Source organism: Ctenocephalides felis, unplaced genomic scaffold (genome assembly GCF_003426905.1).
Source record: "Ctenocephalides felis isolate EL2017-DRISC unplaced genomic scaffold, ASM342690v1 CF-g0.4_SCAFFOLD_03414, whole genome shotgun sequence".
NCBI lineage: Eukaryota > Metazoa > Arthropoda > Insecta > Siphonaptera > Pulicidae > Ctenocephalides > Ctenocephalides felis.
In genome coordinates, this window is record NW_020539568.1 from 19,446 (window position 1) to 33,676 (window position 14,231).

General features: G+C 38.0%; 21 non-coding genes across 21 annotated transcripts; all 21 read left to right on the top strand.

Moving 5' to 3' along the window:
* Window positions 1–224: 224 nt before the first annotated feature.
* Window positions 225–295, top strand: Trnag-gcc. Its single transcript has one exon. It is a non-coding gene; the product is annotated as a tRNA-Gly (tRNA).
* Window positions 296–1,369: 1,074 nt separating this feature from the next.
* LOC113382260 lies at window positions 1,370–1,531 on the top strand. The gene has a single exon (XR_003367650.1). It is a non-coding gene; the product is annotated as a U1 spliceosomal RNA (small nuclear RNA).
* An 891-nt stretch (window positions 1,532–2,422) lies between these two features.
* Window positions 2,423–2,493, top strand: Trnag-gcc. The gene has a single exon. It is a non-coding gene; the product is annotated as a tRNA-Gly (tRNA).
* Window positions 2,494–2,844: 351 nt separating this feature from the next.
* Trnag-gcc lies at window positions 2,845–2,915 on the top strand. Its single transcript has one exon. It is a non-coding gene; the product is annotated as a tRNA-Gly (tRNA).
* Window positions 2,916–3,021: 106 nt separating this feature from the next.
* Trnag-gcc lies at window positions 3,022–3,092 on the top strand. The gene has a single exon. It is a non-coding gene; the product is annotated as a tRNA-Gly (tRNA).
* Window positions 3,093–3,482: 390 nt separating this feature from the next.
* Trnaa-ggc lies at window positions 3,483–3,553 on the top strand. The gene has a single exon. It is a non-coding gene; the product is annotated as a tRNA-Ala (tRNA).
* Window positions 3,554–3,618: 65 nt separating this feature from the next.
* Trnag-gcc lies at window positions 3,619–3,843 on the top strand. Its single transcript has 2 exons — window positions 3,619–3,654; window positions 3,809–3,843. It is a non-coding gene; the product is annotated as a tRNA-Gly (tRNA).
* A 111-nt stretch (window positions 3,844–3,954) lies between these two features.
* Trnag-gcc lies at window positions 3,955–4,025 on the top strand. The gene has a single exon. It is a non-coding gene; the product is annotated as a tRNA-Gly (tRNA).
* Window positions 4,026–4,246: 221 nt separating this feature from the next.
* Window positions 4,247–4,317, top strand: Trnag-gcc. Its single transcript has one exon. It is a non-coding gene; the product is annotated as a tRNA-Gly (tRNA).
* Window positions 4,318–4,384: 67 nt separating this feature from the next.
* On the top strand, window positions 4,385–4,455 carry Trnag-gcc. The gene has a single exon. It is a non-coding gene; the product is annotated as a tRNA-Gly (tRNA).
* Window positions 4,456–4,566: 111 nt separating this feature from the next.
* On the top strand, window positions 4,567–4,637 carry Trnaa-ggc. The gene has a single exon. It is a non-coding gene; the product is annotated as a tRNA-Ala (tRNA).
* A 65-nt stretch (window positions 4,638–4,702) lies between these two features.
* Window positions 4,703–4,927, top strand: Trnag-gcc. Its single transcript has 2 exons — window positions 4,703–4,738; window positions 4,893–4,927. It is a non-coding gene; the product is annotated as a tRNA-Gly (tRNA).
* Window positions 4,928–5,038: 111 nt separating this feature from the next.
* On the top strand, window positions 5,039–5,109 carry Trnag-gcc. The gene has a single exon. It is a non-coding gene; the product is annotated as a tRNA-Gly (tRNA).
* Window positions 5,110–5,330: 221 nt separating this feature from the next.
* Trnag-gcc lies at window positions 5,331–5,401 on the top strand. The gene has a single exon. It is a non-coding gene; the product is annotated as a tRNA-Gly (tRNA).
* Window positions 5,402–5,468: 67 nt separating this feature from the next.
* Trnag-gcc lies at window positions 5,469–5,539 on the top strand. The gene has a single exon. It is a non-coding gene; the product is annotated as a tRNA-Gly (tRNA).
* Window positions 5,540–6,616: 1,077 nt separating this feature from the next.
* Window positions 6,617–6,779, top strand: LOC113382258. Its single transcript, XR_003367649.1, has one exon. It is a non-coding gene; the product is annotated as a U1 spliceosomal RNA (small nuclear RNA).
* Window positions 6,780–7,811: 1,032 nt separating this feature from the next.
* Trnag-gcc lies at window positions 7,812–7,882 on the top strand. The gene has a single exon. It is a non-coding gene; the product is annotated as a tRNA-Gly (tRNA).
* Window positions 7,883–7,993: 111 nt separating this feature from the next.
* Trnag-gcc lies at window positions 7,994–8,064 on the top strand. The gene has a single exon. It is a non-coding gene; the product is annotated as a tRNA-Gly (tRNA).
* A 4,417-nt stretch (window positions 8,065–12,481) lies between these two features.
* Window positions 12,482–12,552, top strand: Trnag-gcc. The gene has a single exon. It is a non-coding gene; the product is annotated as a tRNA-Gly (tRNA).
* A 67-nt stretch (window positions 12,553–12,619) lies between these two features.
* Trnag-gcc lies at window positions 12,620–12,690 on the top strand. The gene has a single exon. It is a non-coding gene; the product is annotated as a tRNA-Gly (tRNA).
* A 67-nt stretch (window positions 12,691–12,757) lies between these two features.
* Trnag-gcc lies at window positions 12,758–12,828 on the top strand. The gene has a single exon. It is a non-coding gene; the product is annotated as a tRNA-Gly (tRNA).
* The last annotated feature ends 1,403 nt before the right edge of the window (window positions 12,829–14,231 follow it).

Genomic DNA, 14,231 nt, shown 5'->3' on the forward strand with positions numbered 1-14,231 from the left:
ATACAGGCCTTTTTGTTGATGATAAATATCTTGGTTATGTGCAAATACAGGACTCTACAAATTTAAACGAGCATCGGTGGTTCAGTGGTAGAATGCTCGCTGCCACGATGCAACAATATTTTGTTAATCACGTCTCAAAAAAGTTTATGCGTATAAATATCACTTTTTAAGACGTCATGAATATCTTGGTTATTCAAATACAGGACTCTACAAAGCGTAAACAAACATCGGTGGTTCAGTGGTAGAATGCTCGCCTGCCACGCGGGCGGCCCGGGTTCGATTCCCGGCCGATGCAGGCCTTTTTGTTGATGATAAATATCTTGGTTATGTGCAAATACAGGACTCTACAAAACTTAAACGAGCATCGATGGTTCAGTGGTAAAATGCTCGCCTGCCACGATGCAACAATATTTTGTTAATAACGTCTCAAAAAGTTTATGCGGATAAATATCTTTATCATTATCTTAAAAGTGATATACAAAGCTATCAATTCTTACGCAGCGCAGATTTTTCCTTAGTTTCATTATTTATTTGCGATCATTTGCACTACAATTATTTATGGGGGACGGGATAAAATATTCTTCCGATCCTGACATTTTTATTAACTCACGAATTATACTGCTAACCCATGTCGCGCCTAAAGAAGTTTTACTTCAAAAAATGTTTAGAGACTACGAGCTAAATACAAAACTCAAGTGAAAGTCGACAAATTTTGTTTCGTTTTTGACATATGATTTGACATTTGATGTATTTTTTGTTTTGCTCGCAGACTAGATCGAATAATTGCGATAGCTGCGCTTACTAGCGTCGTAGTCTTCAACTTCACGTTGGCGTTTTCGATGCATTTGTACGGATTTACACCCGTGTCGCGCCTAAAGGAGTTTTTACACCCATGTCGCGCCTAAAGAAGTTTTACTTCAAAAAATTGTCTACGTTTCGGCTCACAATCCTAAATCGATCTTAAAAAATTATTGTTCGAAAGATATTGGTTGGGTATGGTACTGATTAGTTTTAGGTAAGAATATCCGGTATATTCTTGCTGCTGTTGTCTTAAAATTAACTGTTGAAAATAAAATTTGCCGATTTTTATGAACCTTTTTATGGCAATAGATATCATGGTCTTATGAAGCATACTAAAATGTTACAGCCCTACAATACAAAAAGCAAAAAAGTAAAAAACAATTAATTTAAACCTCACATTTATAATTAGAATTAAATATCATTTTATATGTAAATATGATGAAATAGATACAGACGTTTTGGCGCAGAATTCATACCACTGGATGGCGCTATGAAGTATTTCCCTAATTATTAGCACCGCAAAATATAGAATGGTTAAGGCTTAGGTCACTTCTTGAGACCCTTAGGCATACTTACCTGGCGTGGGGGCTACCGTGATCAATAAGGCGGTTCCCCCAGGGCGAGGCCCTTCCATTGCACCTCGGTTGGGATGACCCCTGCGATTGTCCCTAATGTGGATAACACGGGCGCGCAATTTTTGGTAGTCGGGACTGCGTACGCGCTGTCCCGGTAATAAACTGTCAAATTTCAATATAATGAAAATACATCTTATCGTATCCATATAGCATGTGTCTCATCATAAAAAGGGGCTTTTTTGTCAATATTTCTTAAAATATTCGCGACAACTTTGGTAACCCCAATTAACTATCACCGGCGCCGTGGCTTAATTGGTTAATGCGCCTGTCTAGTAAACAGGAGATCCCGAGTTCGAGTCTCGCCGGAGCCTTTCTTGCAATTGCGATGGATGTTTTAAGATTTTTTATCGATATTTTTTTTATTATTGGTTATGAGATATAATATATTGCGTTGTGAAACTAATTACTTGCAATTATTCAATACAATAAAATATTACAACATTACGAATTGCGAATTAATTCAAAATTCGATTCGGGTTTGATTCCCGGCCGATGCAGCAACTTTTTGTTGATGATAAATATCTTGGTTATGTGCAAAAACAAGACTCTACAAAACTTAAACGAACATTGGTGGTTCAGTAGAATGCTCGCCTGCCACGCGGGCGGCCCGGGTTTGATTCCCGGCCGATGCAGCAACTTTTTGTTGATGATAAATATCTTGGTTATGTGCAAATACAGGACTCTACAAAACATAAACAAGCATCAGTGGTTCAGTAGAATGCTCGCCTGCCACGCGGGCGGCGCGGGTTCGATTCCCGGCCGATCCAGGCCTTTTTGTTGATGATAAATATCTTGGTTATGTGCAAATACAGGACTCTACAAATTTAAACGAGCATCGGTGGTTCAGTGGTAGAATGCTCGCCTGCCACGATGCAACAATATTTTGTTAATCACGTCTCAAAAAGTTTATGCGGATAAATATCACTTTTTAAGACGTGATGAATATCTTGGTTATTCAAATACAGGACTCTACAAAGCGTAAATGAGCATCGGTGGTTCAGTGGTAGAATGCTCGCCTGCCACGCGGGCGGCCCGGGTTCGATTCCCGGCCGATGCAGCAACTTTTTGTTAATGATAAATATCTTGGTTATGTGCAAATACAGGACTTCACAAAACTTAAACGAGCATCGGTGGTTCAGTGGTAGAATGCTCGCCTGCCACGCGGGCGGCCCGGGTTTTCCGGCCGCCGATCCAGACTTTTTGTGAGATGATAATATCTTGGTTATATGCAATACAGGACTCTACAAATTTAAACGAGCATCGGTGGTTCAGTGGTAGAATGCTCGCCTGCCACGATGCAACAATATTTTGTTAATCACGTCTCAAAATTTATGCGTATAAATATCACTTTTTAAGACGTGATGAATATCTTGGTTATTCAAATACAGGACTCTACAAGCGTGAACAAGCATCGGTGGTTCAGTGGTAGAATGCTCGCCTGCCACGCGGGCGGCCCGGGTTCGATTCCCGGCCGATGCAGCAACTTTTTGTTAATCACTCTAAAAGTTTATGCGGATAAATATCACTTTTTAAGACATGGTAAATATTTGGTTATTCAATACAGGACTCTACAAAGCGTAAACGAGCATCGGTGGTTCAGTGGTAGAATGCTCGCCCGCCACGCGGGCGGCCCGGGTTCGATTCCCGGCCGATCCGGCCTTTTGTTGATGATAAATATCTTGGTTATGTGCAAATACAGGACTCTACAATTTAAAGAGCATCGGTGGTTCAGTGGTAGAATGCTCGCCTGCCACGATGCAACAATATTTTGTTAATCACGTCTCAAAAGTTTATGCGTATAAATATCACTTTTAAGACGTGATGAATATCTTGGTTATTCAAATACAGGACTCTACAAACCCAAACGAGCATCGGTGGTCAGTGGTAGAATGCTCGGCTCCACGCGGGCGGCCCGGTTCGATTCCGGCCGATGCAACAACATTTTGTTAATCACGTCTCAAAAAGTTTATGCGGATAAATATCACTTTTTAAGACATGGCAAATATCTTGGTTATTCAAATACAGGACTCTACAAAGCGTAAACGAGCATCGGTGGTTCAGTGGTAGAATGCTCGCCCGGCCCGCGGGCGGCCCGGGTTCGATTCCCGGCCGAACCAGGCCATTTTGTTGATGATAAATATCTTGGTTATGTGCGAATACAGGACTCTACAAATTTAAACGAGCATCGGTGGTTCAGTGGTAGAATGCTCGCCTGCCACGATGCAACAATATTTTGTTAATCACGTCTCAAAAAGTTTATGCGTATAAATATCACTTTTTAAGACGTGATGAATATCTTGGTTATTCAAATACAGGACTCTACAAAACGTAAACAAGCATCGGTGGATCAGTAGTAGAATGCTCGCCCGCCACGCGGGCGGCCCGGGTTCGATTCCCGGCCGATGCAGCAGCATTTTGTTAATCACGTCTCAAGAAGTTCATGGGGATAAATATCACTTTTTAAAACATGATAAATATCTTGGTTATTCAAATACAGGACTCTACAAAGCGTAAATGAGCATCGGTGGTTCAGTGGTAGAATGCTAGCCTGCCACGCGGGCGGCCCGGGTTCGATTCCCGGCCGATGCAGCAACTTTTTGTTGATGATAAATATCTTGGTTATGTGCAAATACAGGACTCTACAAAACTTAAACGAGCATCGGTGGTTTAGTCGTAGAATGCTCGCCTGCCACGATGCAACAATATTTTGTTAATAACGTCTCAAAAATTTTATGCGGATAAATATCACTTTTTAAGACGTGATGAATATCTTCGTTATTCAAATACAGGACTCTACAAAGCGTAAATGAGCATTGGTGGTTCAGTGGTAGAATGCTCGCCTGCCACGTGGGCGGCCCGGGTTCGATTCCCGGCCGATGCAGCAACTTTTTGTTAATGATAAATATCTTGGTTATGTGCAAATACAGGACTCTACAAAACTTAAACGAGCATCGGTGGTTCAGTGGTAGAATGCTCGCCTGCCACGCGGGCGGCCCGGGTTCGATTCCCGGCCGATGCAACAACATTTTGTTAATCACGTCTCAAAAAGTTTATGCGGATAAATATCACTTTTTAAGACATGGTAAATATCTTGGTTATTCAAATACAGGACTCTACAAAGCGTAAACGAGCATCGGTGGTTCAGTGGTAGAATGCTCGCCCGGCCCGCGGGCGGCCCGGGTTCGATTCCCGGCCGAACCAGGCCATTTTGTTGATGATAAATATCTTGGTTATGTGCGAATACAGGACTCTACAAATTTAAACGAGCATCGGTGGTTCAGTGGTAGAATGCTCGCCTGCCACGATGCAACAATATTTTGTTAATCACGTCTCAAAAAGTTTATGCGTATAAATATCACTTTTTAAGACGTGATGAATATCTTGGTTATTCAAATACAGGACTCTACAAAACGTAAACAAGCATCGGTGGATCAGTAGTAGAATGCTCGCCCGCCACGCGGGCGGCCCGGGTTCGATTCCCGGCCGATGCAGCAGCATTTTGTTAATCACGTCTCAAGAAGTTCATGGGGATAAATATCACTTTTTAAAACATGATAAATATCTTGGTTATTCAAATACAGGACTCTACAAAGCGTAAGTGAACATCGGTGGTTCAGTGGTAGAATGCTAGCCTGCCACGCGGGCGGCCCGGGTTCGATTCCCGGCCGATGCAGCAACTTTTTGTTGATGATAAATATCTTGGTTATGTGCAAATACAGGACTCTACAAAACTTAAACGAGCATCGGTGGTTTAGTCGTAGAATGCTCGCCTGCCACGATGCAACAATATTTTGTTAATAACGTCTCAAAAATTTTATGCGGATAAATATCACTTTTTAAGACGTGATGAATATCTTCGTTATTCAAATACAGGACTCTACAAAGCGTAAATGAGCATTGGTGGTTCAGTGGTAGAATGCTCGCCTGCCACGTGGGCGGCCCGGGTTCGATTCCCGGCCGATGCAGCAACTTTTTGTTGATGATAAATATCTTGGTTATGTGCAAATACAGGACTCTACAAAACTTAGACGAGCATCGGTGGTTCAGTGGTAGAATGCTCGCCTGCCACGCGGGCGGCCCGGGTTCGATTCCCGGCCGATGCAGCAGCATTTTGTTAATCACGTCTCAAAAAGTTCATGGGGATAATTATCACTTTTTAAAACATGATAAATATCTTGGTTATTCAAATACAGGACTCTACAAAGCGTAAATGAGCATCGGTGGTTCAGTGGTAGAATGCTCGCCTGCCACGATGCAACAATATTTTGTTAATAACGTCTCAAAAAGTTTATGCGGATAAATATCTTTATCATTATCTTAAAAGTGATATACAAAGCTATCATTTCTTACGCAGCGCAGATTTTTCCTTAGTTTCATTAGGGGACGGGATAAAATATTCTTCCGATCCTGACATTTTTATTAACTCACGAATTCTACTGCTAACCCATGTCGCGCCTAAAGAAGTTTTACTTCAAAAAATGTTTAGAGACTACGAGCTAAATACAAAACTCAAGTGAAAGTCGACAAATTTTGTTTCGTTTTTGACATATGATTTGACATTTGATGTATTTTTTGTTTTGCTCGCAGACTAGATCGAATAATTGCGATAGCTGCGCTTACTAGCGTCGTAGTCTTCAACTTCACGTTGGCGTTTTCGATGCATTTGTACGGATTTACACCCGTGTCGCGCCTAAAGAAGTTTTTACACCCATGTCGCGCCTAAAGAAGTTTTACTTCAAAAAATTGTCCACGTTTAGGCTCACAATCCTAAATCGATCTTAAAAAATTATTGTTCGAAAGATATTGGTTGGGTATGGTACTGATTAGTTTTAGGTAAGATTATCCGGTATATTCTTGCTGCTGTTGTCTTAAAATTAACTGTTGAAAATAAAATTTGCCGATTTGTATGAACCTTTTTATGGCAATAGATATCATGGTCTTATAAAGCATACTAAAATGTTACAGCCCTACAATACAAAAAGCAAAAAAACAATTAATTTAAACCTCACATTTATAATTAGAATTAAATATCATTTTATATGTAAATATGATGAAATAGATACAGACGTTTTGGCGCAGAATTCATACCACTGGATGGCGCTATGAAGTATTTCCCTAATTATTAGCACCGCAAAATATAGAATGGTTAAGGCTTAGGTCACTTCTTGAGACCCTTAGGCATACTTACCTGGCGTGGGGGCTACCGTGATCAATAAGGCGGTTCCCCCAGGGCGAGGCCCTTCCATTGCACCTCGGTTGGGATGACCCCTGCGATTGTCCCTAATGTGGATAACTCGGGCGCGCAATTTTTGGTAGTCGGGTCTGCGTACGCGCTGTCCCGGTAATAAACTGTCAAATTTCAATATAATGAAAATACATCTTATCGTATCCATATAGTATGTGTCTCATCATAAAAAGGGCTTTTTTTGTCAATATTTCTTAAAATATTCGCGACAACTTTGGTAACCCCAATTAACTATCACCGGCGCCGTGGCTAATTGGTTAATGCGCCTGTCTAGTAAACAGGAGATCCCGAGTTCGAATCTCGCCGGAGCCTTTCTTGCAATTGCGATGGATGTTTTAAGATTTTTTATCGATATTTTTTTATATATTGGTTATGATATATAATATATTGCGTTGTGAAACTAATTACTTGCAATTATTCAATACAATAAAATATTACAACATTACAAATTACGAATTAATTCAAAATTCGATTGGGGTTCGATTCCCGGCCGATGCAGCAACTTATTGTTGATGATAAATATCTTGGTTATGTGCAAAAATAGGACTCTACAGAACTTAAACGAACATCGGTGGTTCAGAGGTAGAATGCTCGCCTGCCACGCGGGCGGCCCGGGTTTGATTCCCGGCCGATGCAGCAACTTTTTGTTGATGATAAATATCTTGGTTATGTGCAAATACAGGACTCTACAAAACATAAACAAGCATCGGTGGTTCAGTAGAATGCTCGCCTGCCACGCGGGCGGCGCGGGTTCGATTCCCGGCCGATCCAGGCCTTTTTGTTGATGATAAATATCTTGGTTATGTGCAAATACAGGACTCTACAAATTTAAACGAGCATCGGTGGTTTAGTGGTAGAATGCTCGCCTGCCACGATGCAACAATATTTTGTTAATCACGTCTCAAAAAGTTTATGCGGATAAATATCACTTTTTAAAACATGATAAATATCTTGGTTATATGCAAATACAGGACTCTACAAAGCGTAAACAAACATCGGCGGTTCAGTGGTCGAATGCTCGCCTGCCACGCGGGCGGCCCGGGTTCGATTCCCGACCGATGCAGCATTTTTTTGTTGATGATAAATATCTTGGTTATGTGCAAATACAGGACTCTACAAAACTTAGACGAGCATCGGTGGTTCAGTGGTAGAATGCTCGCCTGCCACGCGGGCGGCCCGGGTTCGATTCCCGGCCGATGCTGCAGCATTTTGTTAATCACGTCTCAAAAAGTTCATGGGGATAAATATCACTTTTTAAAACATGATAAATATCTTGGTTATTCAAATACAGGACTCTACAAAGCGTAAATGAGCATCGGTGGTTCAGTGGTAGAATGCTCGCCTGCCACGCGGGCGGCCCGGGTTCGATTCCCGGCCGATGCAGTAACTTTTTGTTGATGATAAATATCTTGGTTATGTGCAAATACAGGACTCTACAAAACTTAAACGAGCATCGGTGGTTCATCCGCTTTTAGTACATTTAGTATTAAATAATTTATATTTTATAATTTATATTTACGGATACAGGAATAAATTTAATAATTACAGAAAATAAATTATCCTAATTGAATTAAGTTAACTATTAAACAATATTACGCCTAACATTAGTAATATCTAATAAAATAACTTGAAGAAAAAAATGTAATAAAATTCAAATAGTTTAATTGTTGTAGATCTTGAGAGTCTTCTTATGGTAAGAAAATCCTTGAAATATCCGTTATGCAATTTTTATTTGAGTCTCATATCTGGAAAATAAAAATTAAGAGCAGTATCAAAAAAGAATATACAACATGAAAATAATTGTAATGATAAAATACTTAAAGTAGGAAAATGGTAAAATAATTTAGAATAAAAATTAGAAAGGTATTGAAAAGGGAAAAAATTGTAACTGTTGCAAAAAAAAAGTATTAGTTAGTAACAGTAGGCATTTCATTATCAAAATAATGTTTGATATCGAAATTGGCAAACTCAGAAGTATCGTAGAAACTTTGAGCTTTTAAAAGTTTAACAATAGTATTATGAAATTGACGATCATTCAGTTTTCTAATATGTAGTGAGAGTAGATTAAAAAGCTGTACTCCTCTTCCGTCTATGGTATTAAAAGATGTTTCAAGTTTAAAAGTTGGTCCTTTTATAGTCAAATTTCTTGTTTTATAATAGGAATTTAACATGGAGGATAGGTTGAAGCGTTCAGGATTATTCTTTATGAATGACAACGTAATTAGCAAAAATATACAGGGAACAGTGAGAATGTTATATTGTCGGAAAAAATTCCTACATGAGGATAAGGAACTGAGGGAAAAAATTATTCTTAACGCTCTTTTCTGTATTTTGAATATATCCTTTAAGGATGATGAGAATCCCCAGAATTGTATTCCATAAGCGAGATGCGAATAGAAATTAGAATAATAAATTGAAAGAAGGCAATTTAAACTAACTTTTGATTTAAGTATTCTCAACATGAAACAGGTTTTAGTTAACTTAGGTACAAGTTTGGAATGAATATGATTGTCCCAGTTTAAGTTTTTTTGTAATTGGATGCCTAGAAATTTTGAGACTGAGGAAAATTCAAATTGAATGCTATTGATAGTTAAAGAATTGATCTAATGACTTATCCTATTTACTGTTCGAAAAGACATAATTTGGGTTTTGTCATTATTGAGCAAAAGATTATTAGAATTTAACCAATTCGAAATTGACTTCATAACTAGATTTAATTTATTATTTACTTCTTCTAAGGAATTGCTTTTTATAATCACACTAGTGTCGTCGGCAAAAAGAATAAATTTACAGAGTTCTGTACCTTTTGGCAGATCGTTTATGTAGATGCGAAATAATAATGGTCCGAGAATTGAGCCCTGAGGGACACCGAGCTTAATATTTTATTTGTCTGAGATAATTACTGAACCACGATCATTAAGATAAACAGATTGAGTCCTATTTGATAAGTAAGATGAAAATAATTCAAGAGCTATACCACGTACACCGTATTTATCGAGCTTGTTTAAAAGAATTTCATGGGAGATACAATCAAAAGCTTTGGACAAGTCACAGAAAACTGCAACGCAGAAACTACCATCTTCGAAAGAGTGAATAATGTCATGGACTAATGTGTAAATTGAGTGAAAGGTAGAGTGATTACGACGAAACCCAAAATGATTTTTATATAATATATTATTAACTGTTAAAAAATTGTTTAGTCGACTATGTAATATTTTTTCAAAAATTTTGTCAAAAGTGTTTAATAGAGAAATTGGCCTGTAATTATTGATAATGTCAGTGGGCCCTTTTTTATGAAGTGGCCTAATTTTTGAATGTTTTAAATGATTCGGATAGACACCGTTACTAATTGCGTTGTTTAAGCAAGCAAGGAGATCATCAATGAATAGTGGATAGAATTGTTTTAAAATATCAGACGAAATTTCATCAGGACCGGATGAGTATGAATTTTTAAGGAACAGAATTGTTTTTGACAGCTCCTCAGGTGTGATGGGAAATAGGTACAGTGAATTCTGATTTCTAATAATTTTAGAAAAATGTGCTGCTGAAATATTCGGATAGATTACAATATTGGATGTTATATAAAAAGATTCATTAACAAAATAGTTATTAAAAGCATTTGCTATAATTATTTTATCATTGACTTTTTCATTGTTAATATTGAGATATTCTATGTCAGAAGAGCTTGATTTATAATTAATTTCTGATTTAATTAGTGACCACATTGCCTTCTGCTTATTGTGCGAATTATAAATAACACTTTCATTAGACTTGATTTTTGCTAATTTGCAAATATTATTAAAAATTTCTCTGTATTTTGAAAAGTAAATCATAAAGTCGATATCGAAGTTGGTTTTAGACGCTCTTTCTAGACTTAGTAATTTATTGTACGAAATTCTCAAGCCTTGAGTATACCATGCAGTTAATGACAAATGTTTTTATATCAGTTAAATTCGTAAAAAAATTATCAATGCAAGAGGAAGAAGAAGTACTTATTCTCGTGGGATCATTTATGATAGGAAATAAACCAAATGAATCCATGCTAGATTTGAAACTTTCGCTGATTTTAGAGCTTTTATCCAGATGGATATTAAAATCACCGCAAACAATAATAGAGTTATATTTATGAAAAAGTTCTTCCATTAGAACATAAAGTAAATGTATAAATTTAGAAGCATCTTGATCTGGAGCTCTATATACGCAAATACTGCAATAAGTAGTATGAGAAAAATTACTTCTACAGCGCAAAATTCAAACAATTTTTCAACAGGTGCAATATTTGTTATAATGTTATTACATTTAATTTTAACCGACGAAAAAATGCAAACGCCTCCATGCTTAAAATCATTTTGGCAGAAAGAGGAACATAGATAGTAACCGTTTAATTTAATTAATTTGAGTTTAGTTTCGTTAAGCCAATGTTCAGAAAAGCATAAAAAATAAGGCTTATAGTCATTAAAAGTAATTCAATTTTGAGTAATTTATTGGGTAAATTTTGAATATTTTGACAAAATATAAAAGATGAAGCGTCGTCAGAATCAAAAGCGAAAGGAGCGGGAGTCTTTGGAATTTGGCAGAGTCAGCGCTTCTCTAACGAGAAAACGAAAGAGTTTCTGCTTTGCTTTTGAAAGGAAATGGAGACCATGCCTGGTGTAGTCGAGTCTATCAACGTATCTATTGACATCAAAGACCTTAACACCCCTGAATTTACCATGACCAAAATCACGATAAATACAACGATTTAATTGGGAAATTCTAGAATTCAGGCCATGATTGTCATATCGAAAGGGAATTGTAACAGAACAAAGGTTTGTTTTACTACATGATCGACGGGCAAACTCTAGCGCATCACGAATAGCATAATCAGAGTCAGCGTCGTTCGTCCCGGCCATAACAACAACATGATCCCGAACACCAAAACCACCAACCAGATCCCCAATGACAGCGACCACGCTAGAAAAACCCGCACCCGGCTTTACCATACCGAACACACTAACTTTAGGACCTAACAAACCATTTAAGAACCCGGACCAGAATCTGCCGTGGCTGTCGGACAAAATTAGTACTGTGGGCTTTGGTGAGGAAAAGGATGAAGGAAGTGGAGCGGACGCTTTGATTTGTTCAACTTTACTTTTAACATTTTTGGATGTTACATTCGCTTCCGTTTGTACATTGGAAGAATTAGAGCTAATGCTTTGCAACTTGGAATTGGCTATCGCCAGCTCTTTCGTGAGCTTAGCAATTAGTCTGTCCCTCTCATTGAGCAATAAATTCTGTGAATTAATAACTTCCCATAAAGAAATACATTCGGCACAAATAACGGTACAATCTAAATTAACAGACTCACCCACAACTGAATCATCAAAAGAGTTTTGACTCATCTGGCTTCTAGTGTTAACCATCTTGTTAGGTGATATACAGGTAACAGATATAGGTGATATAGAGGTAACAACTTGATGGCGGCAGGTATAAGAGCCTTCGGTAAAAATTTGCTTGATTCACAACAATATTTAAAAAACAGGTATAATACTCTTCTTCGTAGGTTATAAACTTATTTATTTCGAAAATTCTAGGTATAAAATTATTGGATAAATTTAATTTAAATAATATATTATATATTTATGAGACGAGTTTCCTCGACCACGGTCAGTGACTGAATGTGATGACCACGGTTCAGTGGTAGAATGCTCGCCTGCCACGCGGGCGGCTCGGGTTCGATTCCCGGCCGATGCAGCAACTTTTTTTTGATGATAAATATCTTGGTTATGTGCAAATACAGGACTCTACAAAACTTAAACGAGCATCGGTGGTTCAGTGGTAGAATGCTCGCCTGCCACGCGGGCGGCCCGGGTTCGATTCCCGGCCGATGCAGCAACTTTTTTTTGATGATAAATATCTTGGTTATGTGCAAATACAGGACTCTACAAAACTTAAACGAGCATCGGTGGTTCAGTGGTAGAATGCTCGCCTGCCACGCGGGCGGCCCGGGTTCGATTCCCGGCCGATGCAGCAACTTTTTGTTGATGATAAATATCTTGGTTATGTGCAAATACAGGACTCTACAAAACTTAAACGAGCATCGGTGGTTTAGTGGTAGAATGCTCGCCTGCCACGCGGGCGGCCCGGGTTCGATTCCCGGCCGATGCAAAACATTTTGTTAATCACGTCTCAAAAAGTTTATGCGGATAAATATCACTTTTTAAGACATGATAAATATCTTGGTTACTCAAATACAGGACTCTACAAAGCGTGAACGAGCATCGGTGGTTCAGTGGTAGAATGCTCACCTGCCACGCGGGCGGCCCGGCAGGTTCTGTATTAGTCTCAGTGATTTGTTTTGTAAAATTTGTTGTTTTTTAATGTTGTCTTCGATGTCATGTTCCATATTGGGGCATCATACATCAGGCATGGCCTGATCAACGTTAGATATATTCTTCTTTTATTACGTGTATTTAATACACTCTTTGTGTTCAATAGTGGTCTTAATAAATTTAGAAGCCCATATGTTTGCGCTAATTTCTTTTTTATATGTTTATTGAAGTTAAGTTTCCTTTCAGGTGTTATTCCTAAGTATTTAACTTCGTCTGTCCATTTAACTTTTTGTCCAGAAATTTTTGTTTCCACAGGCTTTTCTTTCAACTTATTTCCTTTCCAAAAAATCATTGCTTCCGTTTTTATGGGATTTACTTTTATGTGCCATTTTTCTGCATATTTTACTATATTATCTGTGTAATTTTGTAGCTTGTTAGCTGTCATCGCTACTGATTTTGATGATGTGAACACAATATTACGAGGTAATAAATTAACCATATTATTAATGTCAACAGGCACATTTATAATTTGGCCAAACATTCCAAATTGTCCATTTGCATGTCGCAATCGTCTAATTTGCATGAAACACAACCTAGGTGAAATTAACCTTTCAGATACAGTATCTAGTTTAGGTAGATAATTTGGTATAGGTGGAAATACAAACCCGTTAAACTTACACAAAGTGGGAATTTTACCCGAATTTAATATCTTTCGACAAGTTTGACATCCAACCTGATTATTTAAATCAATATTCAAAAAACATTATTATTATTTTTTTTTAACATTATCCAACAGCAATCAGAACATATTATTGTTCTATGGCTGTTTAGTTCAATATTAACTCAAGTAGAGTTGCACTTGAGTATAAAAGTTGGCATGGCAGATAACCCTCCAATGAGGATTACTAAACACTTAGAGAAGATCAGCTGGTTGTTTCTTCTTGAGTCTTCTGGGTTGAGAGTCCAACAGCAGCGGTTGTATGATTGAATTTACGTGGTTATGTAGCCGGGCAAAGTGGGATATGCTTCTTTTACTGATTACTTCTTGTACTGTTTCCATATGAAGGTCATTATGCAAGATTTCGTTGGATACATACCAAGGCGCGCTTGTGATAAGTCTTAAAATTTTTGATTGTTGTCTTTGTAAGGCCTTGATTCTGGTTTTGCTGGCGCATCCCCAGAGCTCGACTCCATAGGTCCATATAGGTTTAATGAAAGATTTGTAAATAAGAAGTTTGT